Source organism: Rhinoraja longicauda, chromosome 18 (assembly GCF_053455715.1).
Source record: "Rhinoraja longicauda isolate Sanriku21f chromosome 18, sRhiLon1.1, whole genome shotgun sequence".
Taxonomy (NCBI): Eukaryota; Metazoa; Chordata; class Chondrichthyes; order Rajiformes; family Arhynchobatidae; genus Rhinoraja; species Rhinoraja longicauda.
This window is the reverse complement of record NC_135970.1, coordinates 33745037-33758685: the sequence shown is the minus strand read 5'-3', so window position 1 is coordinate 33758685 and position 13649 is coordinate 33745037. Positions and strand designations below refer to the sequence as shown.

The following is a 13649-nucleotide window of genomic DNA, read 5'->3' as shown; positions in this document are numbered from 1 at the left end:
TTCACATTCCAACTTGCCACTTGGATTACAGTACTTGTAAGTCTTATTATTTGCATTTATGTATATTTAAAATCATTACAAAAAAATGTAGCTGTTTGAATTTTTAAGACGGGAGTTGTTCGGATATGGAATGCTACAGTTAGGACACTGATAAGAGAAAAATGTACAAGAGATTGTAAGAGAAAAAGATGAATATTCGAAATCAAAAGGATTAAAGGTTTGTAGGGTGGAAAGTAAGGACAACAAAGCTATTCAGAGACAAAGTTGACATAAATTCCATGCAGTTACTTGTTCTATTTAATGTGTGTGTTTGTAGGCTGGATTGAAAGACTGCATCTTTTCCATTCTTGGAGTTGTAAGTCTTATCGAACCCACATCACAAGATTAGAAATTGTTCACCCTTCTCGGCATCTGCATACAATTGCGCCTTGCACTTCGTGTGCGTGGTGGTGGAAAGATTGGTGGAAACCGGGCCGCGACGTCAACACTCTTTCCTTGACCCCGAGTTGTAACTAAGACTGTCTGAACTAGATCAGATTTGACAATAGCTGTATTAAACTGATGGACACTAAATTTTCAGACTTACCCTTTGTTCATGGGCAAAGCAAAGCTGTATTTAAGCCATTTAATGAATGGGTGAAGTCTGTTTAACAATATTGTAGTGAATTGCTTCAATATTCATGATGGTAGGTCTCTAAACTTCCCGAAATCCATATTAAATTAAAATGTTGCTAATTAAAGGTTAAGTTTATTTTTCTTATGAAAGGAATACTTTGTGTTACGGGTGCTGGTGTATGGGGTGATCGCTGGTCGACGCGGACTCAGTGGGCCGAAGGGCCTGTTTCCGTGCTGTATCTGTAAAGTCTAAAAGCAGCGCAGTATTTAGATCCATGCAAAATGAATGGCCATGAGGGCATGGTATTGGAGCAATATCTATGGAATCATACTTCAGCAAGAGTTTCATGTTCTTAAGGAAATGAGGGGCGCAGGTTTTAGAAAATAAATTGGTGAATGGTATCAAAATAAATCAACTTGACTTTTATTGGCAAAGATCTGGAGTTTTGTTTCAATTTTCAACTTAACAAGTAGTTTCTTGTAAGTATCTATGTTGTGAAACTCTTAACTCTAATTGGAATAATCCAACAGGGTCACAAATTAGGGAGAATTAGATTGCAGTAATGTAGATGATGTGTAACAATAGACAATAGGTGCAGGAGGAGGCCATTCGGCCCTTCGAGCCAGCACCGTCATTCAATGTGATCATGGCTGATCATTCTCAATCAGTACCCCGTTCCTGCCTTCTCCCCATACCCCCTGACTCCTCTATCCTTAAGAGCTCTATCCAGCTCTCTCTTGAATGCATTCAGAGAATTGGCCTCCACTGCCTTCTGAGGCAGAGAATTCCACAGATTCACAACTCTGACTGAAAAAGTTTTTCCTCGTCTCAGTTCTAAATGGCCTACCCCTTATTCCTAAACTGTGGCCCCTTGTTCTGGACTCCCCCAACATTGGGAACATGTTTCCTGCCTCTAACGTGTCCAACCCCTTAATAATCTTATACGTTTCGATAAGATCCCCTCTCATCCTTCTAAATTCCAGTGTATACAAGCCTAGTCGCTCCAGTCTTTCAACATATGACAGTCCCGCCATTCCGGGAATTAACCTAGTAAACCTACGCTGCACGCCCTCAATAGCAAGAAGAGGAAGTAACCAAGAAGAGGAATTTCAAAGATCCATTTGTTGAACTGCTTAAAATAGATATGCTTGGTTTTATCAAGGTCATACATAGTTAAGGATGTTCAAAACTCGATAAATAAAATTGCTCAGCAGCAAAATTAAATGTACACACAGAAAGATATTACAAATTCCAAACAAAGATATTTATTCACAGGAATCTGTAAAAGGAAATTATAAATATAATCTTATATATTAGGTTGTGCAAAATTCTTAAGACTTTGTCATTGTTTCTCCTTTAGGAATCTAATGAACTTCAAAGCGGTAATACAAATCAAATTGAAATGGGGAAATGCAAGTCTGCTATCAACACCTGGATTATGAACAAAGAAACATCAAATTAAGTTAAAATACACACAACAAAGGAAGGATTTGCACAATAGAGTGATTAGTGTGGCATAAGTTGTTTCCATAAGAATGTACTTGTTAAATAGGTAGTGTAACAAGTAAGTTATTAAAACCAGAGAATAGGTTTTAACGTTGGACACCGTTATAAATTGGGTGATTGCTACCCCAAAAGGCTTTTTACCTCATTTATTCCATGGTTTCTCCTTCCACCATCTTCTGCTTGGCAGCTGGTCTGCCTATTAGCTTCAGGTGGTAGGTCCTTATAAATATGCAAGATATGAGACCACAAAACAAAAATTCTAGATGCTAGAAATCTAAATTAAAAACATAAAATAACAGAAATATTCAGCATGTAAGGCAGCATTTGTGGAAAGAGAAACAGAATAAATGTTTCAGCTCGGATCTTTCTGATTTTCTGCTTTTATTTCATGATTCTGTGAAAGAAAGAGATCATTAATTGCTATTTTGACAGTTAAATATGCACCAGCCAGCTTTATTAGAAAATACAGCAGAAAAGACACCAAAAATGTAAGTTAAAAATATTTTTTTGTGTAGCCAGAATGAGCTGTTGTGATCTATCACACTCCGCAAGAATAATGCGTGAGCCATTGCCAGCCTAGGTCCTCACACACCATAGTATCCAGATCGAGACTCGAGCTAGTTGAATCTAATGCCTGCATCTCACTGGCACCATTTTAATTAGGCCCTTACTTCAAAATGGAGCAAGCCTCCCATCAACAGTTAGGTGGGAGGCAGACTCCATGTTAACCATTAAATAGATAAAATATACCCCAGATCTGATCAAATCAACCCACGATGTGTTACATTTATGCATGCATTCCATGACTAAAACAGGTTTATGTATGTAATGATGTAAACATGTTAAATTTATAGATTGAGTTCAGTAATGGGTACTAATTGAAGGAAATTGAGGGTTTCAGCTGTACATATTGTAGTTTGTAATATATTACAATGACAACTTCTTTTATATTTTTTATAATTGTGGAATGCTTTCATTGCTTGTGTAGTCTTACAAATTATTTTCCTAAATCTGGTAATATTCACTTGGAAAATAATAATTATGCTAACTTGATGTTTTAAAAATCTACAGTGAAATTTCAGAGGTAGGTGTTTAGAGGTAGGGCGGCACGGTAGCGCAGCGGTAGAGTTGCTGCTTTACAGCGAATGCAGCGCCGGAGACTCAGGTTCGATCCTGACTACGGGTGCTGCACTGTAAGGAGTTTGTACGTTCTCCCCGTGACCTGCGTGGGTTTTCTCCGAGATCTTCGGTTTCCTCCCACACTCCAAAGACGTACAGGTATGTAGGTTAATTGGCTGGGTAAAAGGTAAAAATTGTCCCTAGTGGGTGTAGGATAGTGTTAATGTGCGGGGATCGCTGGGCGGCACGGACTTGGTGGGCCGAAAAGGCCTGTTTCCGGCTGTATATATATGATATGATATGATATAATCTTGTTCGACCATTTGTAAAGTGATCTGTTCATAATATCAAAGATAACAACAAAGATGAATTCAAATATATTTTAAAAGGTGATGAATATATTTACAGATTGCTTTAAAACTGATTATTTTTCAGAAGGACATTATATGATTGCAAACGTTATCTTCATATTGTAATATATGAACAATTCCGTTTTGAGAAGTTTCCAAAATTTGTATATAGTTGAATACAAAGTATAAAAAAAGTACTGTAAAAACAAATGAAGCTAAACAGGCTATTTGCTTTAAGAAACTTTTAATCCAAATTTGCTTGCACAATTAACAAGCTATTTTGAGAAATATTGAAAGATACATTATAGGTGACAAATACTATTTATCACTTCTATACATAATATAAAAGAGTACACATATTTCTTTTTGTGTATAAATAATTTGTTCTTTAGTAGATTGGCAGATAGTTCCTGAATTCAGAATTTGATTATCAAAGTACCCTATGTGCACTTATCCAAATAACTAATATTTTATCATGCTATATAAAGAAATTGCTCACTGTTAATTTTTTTAATACATGCTCACTTTTTTAAAGAATTAACATTTCTGTTTTAATATCAAGAAGTCATTATGCTTTCTCATATCTTTCACCTTTCTTATTAGTTCCTTCCCTGCAATTAATATCCAAGGCTCTATTAATTGTTTGTACTCAAATTCATAATTGGAATCGCAAACTAAATCACTGCAGCTTTTGTTCAGTAAACATTAATATGTATTGTCAATCTTGATTTATACTTTAAAAATCTTAAAGATTAAATGAGCAAGTACATAATTAATTTAAAAAAACCAGCATGGTTGCTATAGTATAGGAAGGAACTGCAGATGCTGGTTTAAACCTAAGATAGACACAAAAAGCTGGAGTAGCTCAGCGGGACAGGCAGCATCTCTGGAGAAAAGGAATGGGTGACGATTCGGTTCGAGACCCTTCTTCAGACTGAAGGCTGCTATAGTGGCAGATAAGATTTTAAGTTGGAAGGTTAATTCGTTTCTAAAAACCCTGGCTTTATGTCACATTAAAATCAATACTTTATATACAGCAGATATTCATATTAGCACTCAGTCACTTTATAGGCAGCTCAATCTTCTTTGCACCAGTGGAGTGCATCTGTTCCCAATATATTGGTTTAAGCAAATTTCCATTGCAAGTGTTATGCTTGGAGGATTAAAACAATACCCTGATGCTTAGAATTATGACAAGTGATCATAGTGGACTGGCAATGGGCTCTGTCCTTCCATCTGAATGATATGGAATGGAGAGAATTAGAACTCAGGATACTAAATTATAATAGAACTATCAAATGGAATAGCAGTGTTTACTTGGCACTTAACAATTTATGGGTGTGATTTGATGCTGAAGTATAACTTATTTTGAAAATGTATATAAACCAGTCCTTTGTTCTGTTGTAATACTGACACGTGCTGAGGATGTTTCCACTAGTGGGAGAATCTAGGACGAGAGGTCATAGCCTTAGAATTAAAGGACATTCTTTTAGAAAGGAGTTGTAGAGGAATTTCTTTAGGTGGTGAATCTGTAAAGGCTGTGGAGGCAAAGTCAGTGGATATATTTAAGGCAGAGATAGATAGATTCTTGATTAGTACGGTGTCAGAGGTTAAGAGGGGACGGCAGGAGAATGGGGTTGAGAGGGAGAGATAGATCAGCCATGATTAAATAGGTAGACTTGATGGGCCCAATGGCCTAATTCTACTCCTATCACTTACAATCTTGTGATGTCTTTGTATCTATTCAGCTTTATTTTGAAAGTATTGCATCATGACCTCCTTACTATAGAACCCAGTTTTCTGAGGAAAGTCTAGAGGGGTGCTTTAATTAAGAGCTCCAAAACAAATTGCGATTAAATACCGGCCTAAAATCAGTTTACTTTTAATTTTCATTTCAGATCTCCCAACCATTTAAAAGGCATAGAAAAAAATGTCACCCTGTAATTCCCCTTGGATGTAATTTACAGGCAGAAAAGAGTGCTTTAAATTGCCAGTAAGTCGATCTAGAAGCATGCAAGCTTAAGAAAAATTAATACCATACGGCTAATGGAGCACTTTTAAGCTACGTGTCTCTCAACCTTTCTTGTTTTATGGTGTGCAAAGAATGCTTTTTTTGAGTGTATATAGTTTTCATTTTATCTGTATATATTAAATATAGGTTCTAGTCTGTTAATTATCATCAGACCATATCTTTGCATCATCCAGTGCAAAGTTTTTAACTTAAACCATTTAACTACCCGATTATAATAATAACTTTATAGACAATAGGAAATAGGTGCAGGAGTAGGCCATTTGGCCCTTCGAGCCAGTACCACCATTCAATGTGATCATGGCTGATCATTCTCAATCAGTACCCCGTTCCTGCCTTCTCCCCATACCCCCTGACTCCGCTATCCTTAAGAGCTCTATCTAGCTCTCTCTTGAATGCATTCAGAGAACTGGCCTCCCCACTGCCTTCTGAGGCAGAGAATTCCACAGATTTACATCTCTCTGACTGAAAAGGTTTTTCCTCATCTCCATTCTAAATGGCCTACCCCTTATTCTTAAACTGTGGCCCCTGATTCTAGACTCCCCCAACATTGGGAAAATGTTTCCTGCCTCTAACGTGTCCAACCCCTTAATAATCTTATATGTTTCGATAAGATCCCCTCTCATCCTTCTAAATTCCAGTGTATACAAGCCTAGTCGCTCCAGTCTTTCAACATATGACAGTCTCGCCATTCCGGGAATTAACCTAGTAAACCTACGCTGCACGCACTCAATAGCAAGAATATCCTTCCTCAAATTTGGAGACCAAAACTGCACACAGTACTCCAGTTGCGGTCTCACTAGGGCCCTGTACAACTGCAGAAGGACCTCTTTGCTCCTTTACTCAACTCCTCTTGTTATGAAGGCCAACATTCCATTGGCTTTCTTCACTGCCTGCTGTACCTGCATGCTTCCTTTCAGTGACTGATGCACTAGGACACCCAGATCTCGTTGTACGTCCCCTTTTCCTAACTTGACACCATTCAGATAATAATCTGCCTTCCTATTCTTACCACCAAAGTGGATAACCTCACACTTATCCACATTAAACTGCATCTGCCATGCATCTGCCCACTTACACAACCTGTCCAAGTCACCCTGCAACCTCATAGCATCTTCCTCCCAGTTCACACTGCCCCCCAGCTTTGTATCATCTGCATTTGCTTTGTGTACCAGCTGCACCAGCTTTGTGCTTCTTCATTGTAGCATACTCGGTAAAAGCATAACAGCTGTGGTCAATCAATTCCATACTTATCAAAATTATTTTATACTGTTACAAATTTAATCACATCTTAAAAATGAAATCAAGCCACTACTTTCCTCTATTTAACCTTTTCACCACATAATTGCAATTCTGAAAATGACTTAAACTGTTTCTTATTATTGATTATTCAATATTTCACTTGTTTTTGCTAATATTATAAATTACCCCAAAGGTTAAATGTAAGTTAAATTAGTAATAGATTACTGTAAATCCAATTGAATCTAGTGGAGTCTTACATATTTGAAGCAAGAATAAGTGCATATAGTTACTTTACTTAAACTTCACTCCCAACCATGGGCCAATAGCTCAGATTTAAAGCTGCAGTTTGACTCACAATTCTACTTAATATTAGAATGCTATGCAACAGCACAACCCAGTCATCAATATAGATAGACCCATGAACAGGTCAAGATAGATTTCCAATTGCAAAAGCTTGTTAGTAATTCTGAATTGTTCCATTGATAATATTTTAACATATCTTAGAACAAGGCAAAATAATACAATGCTAGCTAAATATCGTTATCTTATCTTCTTTGGTAGATCAAAAGCACTTGTTTAGCAGTCGTGATGTTCCTGGCATTTCATAAGGATGCCCTGAAATTATTTTGAAAATGTGCATAATAAATAATACCAAGTATTATATTTCCCACTTGATCAATAACAGAATCTATTTTACTTAAAAGCCAACTAAGTGTATTTGTGTAAATACAGTATTATCACCAGTCTAATTTACACGAGAAATGTCTTTGAAAGTGGAATGTAAGGGTGGGAGGGAGAAAAATAGTCCAGCGGTGCAAATTGTTCATTCAACTGTCAAAAAACTTGAGAGGAAAATGCTAACAATTTATCAGAATGCTTGCATTAATGTAATATAAAAAGCAAGATTTAATTGTTCCATTTGGTCTGCTTCTTAAATTTGTCGGTATGTTAGTTTAAACATTACTTTTATGCAGAAGGTCTTTTTTGCAGTTTAATTTTACTGCTTATGTTTACCATTCAGGAACTCTGAAAATGTCTTTATAACATGATAAAGCTGTTTACAGAGTGGATTCAGAGCAGAGTTAGAGAAAGCATTTTTATATGACGGTTTGACCATTTAAAGGGGCAAATACCAAAGTCACGTTTTTTAAAATAAAATGTATTTTAAAAGCTTTATTTGTGATGTGCAGAATCACATTATGGTATATATGTAAAAAAAAAATTCAAGAAGTGAAAAAGTAAGTATATTTTTTCACAAATATAGATAAAAAGATAATATAACTATCTTATTGTTACCTTGTTTTAAGATGGAAATATAAGACAGCATTCAGCAAGTGCACTGGTTAAAAATCTGAAGTATTTGTAGTGTACATTGGATAAAGTGATGATTTTAGAATGGAACCCAGAAGTAGCATGATAAAGGTTTAAAGGGTGGCATTTAAGATAGTGACAAATAATGTACATTCTTACTTATTGAAAAGTTCTACGGTGTATAAATGTAAGACAAAATTTGAATGTGTGTGTTCAGGATGGCTTGGAATGTGTTTGATTTGCTGGGAAATTATGCTAGACACTGGACCACCAGTATTCAGTCTGGGTTCTAAATGTTCATTTCTCCATGTGTATTAAACAAAACCTGTGTATTATGTTGTTGCCTAGTTCGTTAACTTTACCTTCACCTGTTTTACATGATTCCTAATGTAGTTTGTTTTATATTTACTGCCTGCGTAGATGTGAAAACATATCAAATGTTTTATTTATTGAGGTACGACTGTATGTGGGCATATGGTACCCTCTCATTTTGTAAATTAAACTCAGTATTTCCATATGCATTGAAATCAGCAATATTAGAAATGTTAAAAAGGGAATATGTGCAATGAAAGCAAATAAAATTATTAAAAATGAACTGTGTTGTGTAATATGTCAAGAAGAATATCTACTAAATTCTAGGTATGAAATGGAGTGCTAACTTCATAAGTTAATTAGTCATAGGAGCGGTTTTAGGGCATTCGTCCCATTGAGTGTACTCCGCCATTTAATCATGGCTGATCCATCTCTCCCTCCTAATCCCATTCTCCTGCCATCTTCCCTTGACGCCCTTACTAATCAAGAATCTGTCAATCTCCTCCTGATAAATACCCAATGACCCAACCTCCACAGCCGTCTGTGGCAATGTATTCCACAGATTCGCCAGCCTCTGACCAAAGAAATTCCTCCTCATCTCCTTTCTAAAGGTACATCCTTTTATTCTGAGGCTGTGGCCTCTGGTTCTGGACTCTCCTGCTGGTGGAAACATCCTCTCCGCATCCAGGTCTTTCACTATTCAGTAAGCTTCAATGAGGTTCTCCCTCATCCTTCGAAGCGAATATAGGCCCAGAGCCGTCAAACTTCAGTTGCCTTTTTTGAGTAATTAAAATTGGTTGAAGATTTCTGGTGAGGAGATTTATAAAGTATTAGGTTTCACCATTTGCAATGGAGAAGGTCTGGCAGAAACTTCTGGAATATACAAATATGTCAGTGGATGCAGAAATGCCTAAGTTAGTCTCGGAGATTACTTGTTCCTCTACTGGCAATATTGTTTTTCAGCCTTATCTACCGTAATACACAGAAATCAGTGAACTACTAAGAAGTAAATGTATTTGCAAACATTTCTCTCAAAGTGCACATAACTGGTTACGTGATGCGATGCATCCTAAATTATTGAGGAATTAATGGTTCAGTGGTTCTTTATTGTCATGTGTGCACTGCACAATGCATATTTTGGCGCCATTTACAAAAGAAAAAGTCCAGAGTCCGGTCCACATGCTGGATGAACTGGATTGTCCACCCGGTCTGGATAAGCCCAGTTTATGGAATCATTTAAGGAAGGTAGGTGCAGAAGCTCTGATATTAATTATCCAAAATCTGATCATTTCATTAGTGATTCTTGAAGACTAGAAAACTGCAAATATTACAACTTTTAACAGAAAAAAGGTGCAGCATTAACCCAGTAGCTACGTTCCATTTATTTTAGTTTATTATTGTCACTTTTGTTTGAGTGCTATCCAGTCCAAAGACGTACAGGTATGTAGGTTAATTGGCTGGGTAAATGTAAAAATTGTCCCTAGTGGGTGTAGGATAGTGTTGATGTACGGGGATCACTGGGCGGCACGGACTTGGAGGGCCGAAAAGGCCTGTTTCCGGCTGTAGATATATGATATGATATGATAAAAGACTGTACATGATTACAATGAAGCCGTCCGTAGATTGACCTTGATGGTGAGGAAAGTACTGGAATCACAATGACAGTAGACAGAATTAGTAGCCACTTGGAAAAGTGCTTAAAAAGGTGGATTAAAAGACATTAATGGTTACAAAAAAAGCCACTAGATTGATATAAGATCCCACAAAGCTGACATTCCATTTTGTGAAGGAAATCTCCTGTTACTATCTGGTCTGTTCCGGCAACACTGCGGAAGCATTGCCTGCCATTCCATTAATCAGAAAACTGCTTTTTCATTTTTTTCTTTTAGTGCAGTAACATTCATGTGCTCAATACTCACACTGTGCTATTGCCTTTCTGACAATCAGCCAAGTTTCCTTTCAGAAGCTGAACTATATCAACTGGGAGGCATGACGTGGAAGCATTAGGAACGGAGGTCAAATGAACACTGAAACGGTAAGAGCAATATAGGATGTGTTACTGAGAGTGGGAAGATGGGCCTATGTATATTGATAACTCACTCTAATAACGTGTGCATACAATCTGACCGGAAAGGAATTGCCTTGTGTGTTTCTACTCCTACTTCTTTCCAATCCCTCTCTTGCTCCTGTTAAGTCTAAACTGAGTGATCATGGTTGTACTGAAAACTGTTCTAATAGAGGATCTTGTGACAGAAGCAGTGGCACGGTGATGTAGCGGTAAAGCTACTGCCTCACAACGCCAGAGACCCGGGTTCCATCCTGACTACGGGTGCTGCCTGTACAGAGTTTGTACGTTCTCCCCGTGATCTGTGTGGGTTTTCTCCGGGATCTTCGGTTTCCTCCCACACTCCAAAGTCGTACAGGTTTGTAGGTTAATTGGCTTGGTATAAATGTAAATTATCCCTAGTGTGTGTAAGGCTAGTGTTAGTGTGGCAGGGATCGTTGGTTGGTGCAGACTCGGTGAGCCAAAGGATCAGTTTCCACGCTGTTTCTCTAAATTAAACTAAAGTCATCTAATAAGTGTTTTCCTTAGAATTGCCAAAGTGTCAGCCATTGGTTCCGGAGCTGACGGAATTTGACTCAAGTATTTTTCCAAAAACCGCTACTAACGGTTTTGATTCCTTTCGCAGCCAGTGCTTTAGGAATGCAGTATGACAGGAAGAAACAGACAAGATCACACAGAGCAGTCAGTGCAACACACCTAAAGCAGGACAAGGGGAAACTTGTTGAATGAACCAGAGCAATGAAAGGTTTGCGAGGCAAATGTAACACAGAAAGATCTCCTAGCTGAGAAAGTTTCCATGCTCCAGCTACAACGCTAACCTCAACAGGGTGAGAAGCATTTTGGTGGTATTTTGTTTTAAATTACAGTCAACTTTTCCCAATTTGCAGTCTTTCACTTCCACGATCAAGATATTTTTTGTGAGGTGAAGAATTTTGAAAGCAGAGATTGACAGGTTCTTGATTAGTAAGGCTGTCAAAGTTTATGGGGAGAAAGCAGGAGAAGGGTTGAGAGGGAAAGATAGATCACCCACGATTGAATGGCACAGTAGACTCGATGGGCTGAATGGCCTCATTCTGCTCGTATGACTTATGAAAACTGAATCTGGTACACCGTCTCGAACTGACCAATCATCTATACAATTGATACTTTACTGTTTATTTTGAGCTTCTTGAGATAAAGACCAGTATTTTCCTAAAATGTAATTGTAGTGCTAATGTATTTTATACCAGTCCAGTGATTTATACGTGGGAATTTGGGACTCCCAAATTTCTCGGATTTAATATTTTATATTGTTTTTTAAATGTATTTAATCTAAAACAGATAATCTCACATTTCCCTCCAATGAATTCCTTTTGCCACACTTTTGCTTATTCACAGTTTAACCCATTGCAACATCTTGCCCTCATCTGCTGTACTCTATTAACATTATGTCACCTGATAACTTGGATGTACAGTTCATATTTCTTGATCCAAACTGTTAACAAATATCGTGAAAGTTTGAAGAAAGGATCTCAGGGACTACCACCTTGTGGCATTCAGCCAATATGAATATATATATTTTATGCGTAGTCCCCATCTTCCCAATCCATAGTCTTAGACTGACTCTAATTACATACGAACTGGATTTTATGGACAATTTCATTTAGACCCTGATAATTTTAGATTTAGAGATACAGCGCGGAAACAGGCCCTTCGGCCCACCGAGTCCGCGCCGCCCAGCGATCCCCGCACATTAACACTATCCTACACACACTAGGGACAATTTTTTTTACATTTACCCAGTTAATTAACCTACATACCTGTACGTCTTTGGAGTGTGGGAGGAAACCGAAGATCTCGGAGAAAACCCACGCAGGTCACGGGGAGAACGTACAAACTCCGTACAGACGGCGCCCGCAGCCAGGATCGAACCTGAGTCTCCGGCGCTGCATTCGCTGTAAGGCAGCAACTCTACCGCTGCGCCACCGTGCCGCAGTATTTGACTCACAGTCCTGGAACCACCATTGAAAGCTGCACAAGGTAGGATCATTGCTACAGGAAAGCAGATAAGCTAGCTCACCTCATCATTACCTTCTGGAGGGCCATAGAAAGGAGATCCATGGACTTCATTATTGTTGACCTGTTCAAAAATGTAACTAGAATAATCAGACATGCACTTAAGATCAGCTAATCTCTTTCATATCAACTTACTTTTGTTCAAAACTGCAGATTATCTTGAATGGTAGATTCTGAAAAAAACTATTTACAGTTAATATATCGTTTGGGTTAAAATATTTAGGCACTCAGCATTTTTAAGTTAGAGTTGTACATTGCAATTAAAATTAATATTTCAGAACCCAGCTATTCAAGACAGAGTACAATAATGGACTATGGTGTTGAATTCTTTAATTTGATACACAGAGTAAAGTATCTTAAGGAGTGGAGTCAGTTTACCATTTCTTACATCGGGTAACACTTTTGCCTGTCATAATGAATAATTAAGGCAGAACAGTAATAGAGAACAGATTTCCTGCTCATTTTTTTCACAACAGTAAAATAGTGCTGACACATATTTGACCAAATTCGCATCCCAGTCAGTCCAGTTGTGTAATTGTTTTTGTGCTTTGCCACGACTTCGTTTTTGCTCTTGCGTTTTAATTGAGTTGATTAACAGAGGGCTTTGTCAAAGTCTATCCTACGAGCGACATGGAATAATATTCAGGCTTGGCTTGAATTCATAGGTAATTCATGGAATGTCTGGCAAGCTATAAGAAGGCATGATGATTCCAGTGTAAGGTTGGAACAATTTAATTTCTGGCCCTTTGGCAGAGTCAAGAGTCAAGAATGCTTAATTGTCATTTGTCTCAGAAAGAGCAATGAAATTCTTACTTGCAGCAGCACAACAGAAAATATACACATTGTACACTATAAACAATATAATAAGTAAGAAAAAAAAGTACATATCATAGGGACATCTCTGAAATTAAGGGTTTTGCTGAGGCGATTTCAGAAGGTGCAAATCTACAGTAGGCAGATGAACACGCACTTCCCAGTGTTAGTAAAATGTACATTGCTTGAGGGAGGAAATCTAGGGCTGTGGAGATCCAAAACTTACCGTGA

At 37.7% G+C, this 13649-nt stretch overlaps 1 protein-coding gene across 2 annotated transcripts in view; it reads left to right on the top strand.

Annotated features, from left to right (window-relative positions):
- The window catches only part of LOC144602402 (potassium voltage-gated channel subfamily A member 4-like), a 47564-nt gene extending 43575 nt beyond the window's left edge, over window positions 1–3989 (top strand). For both annotated transcript variants that reach the window (XM_078415484.1, XM_078415485.1), the window contains one exon: window positions 1977–3989. The gene's annotated coding sequence lies outside the window, so the exon portion shown is untranslated. The remainder of the gene's footprint in view (window positions 1–1976) is intronic.
- The last annotated feature ends 9660 nt before the right edge of the window (window positions 3990–13649 follow it).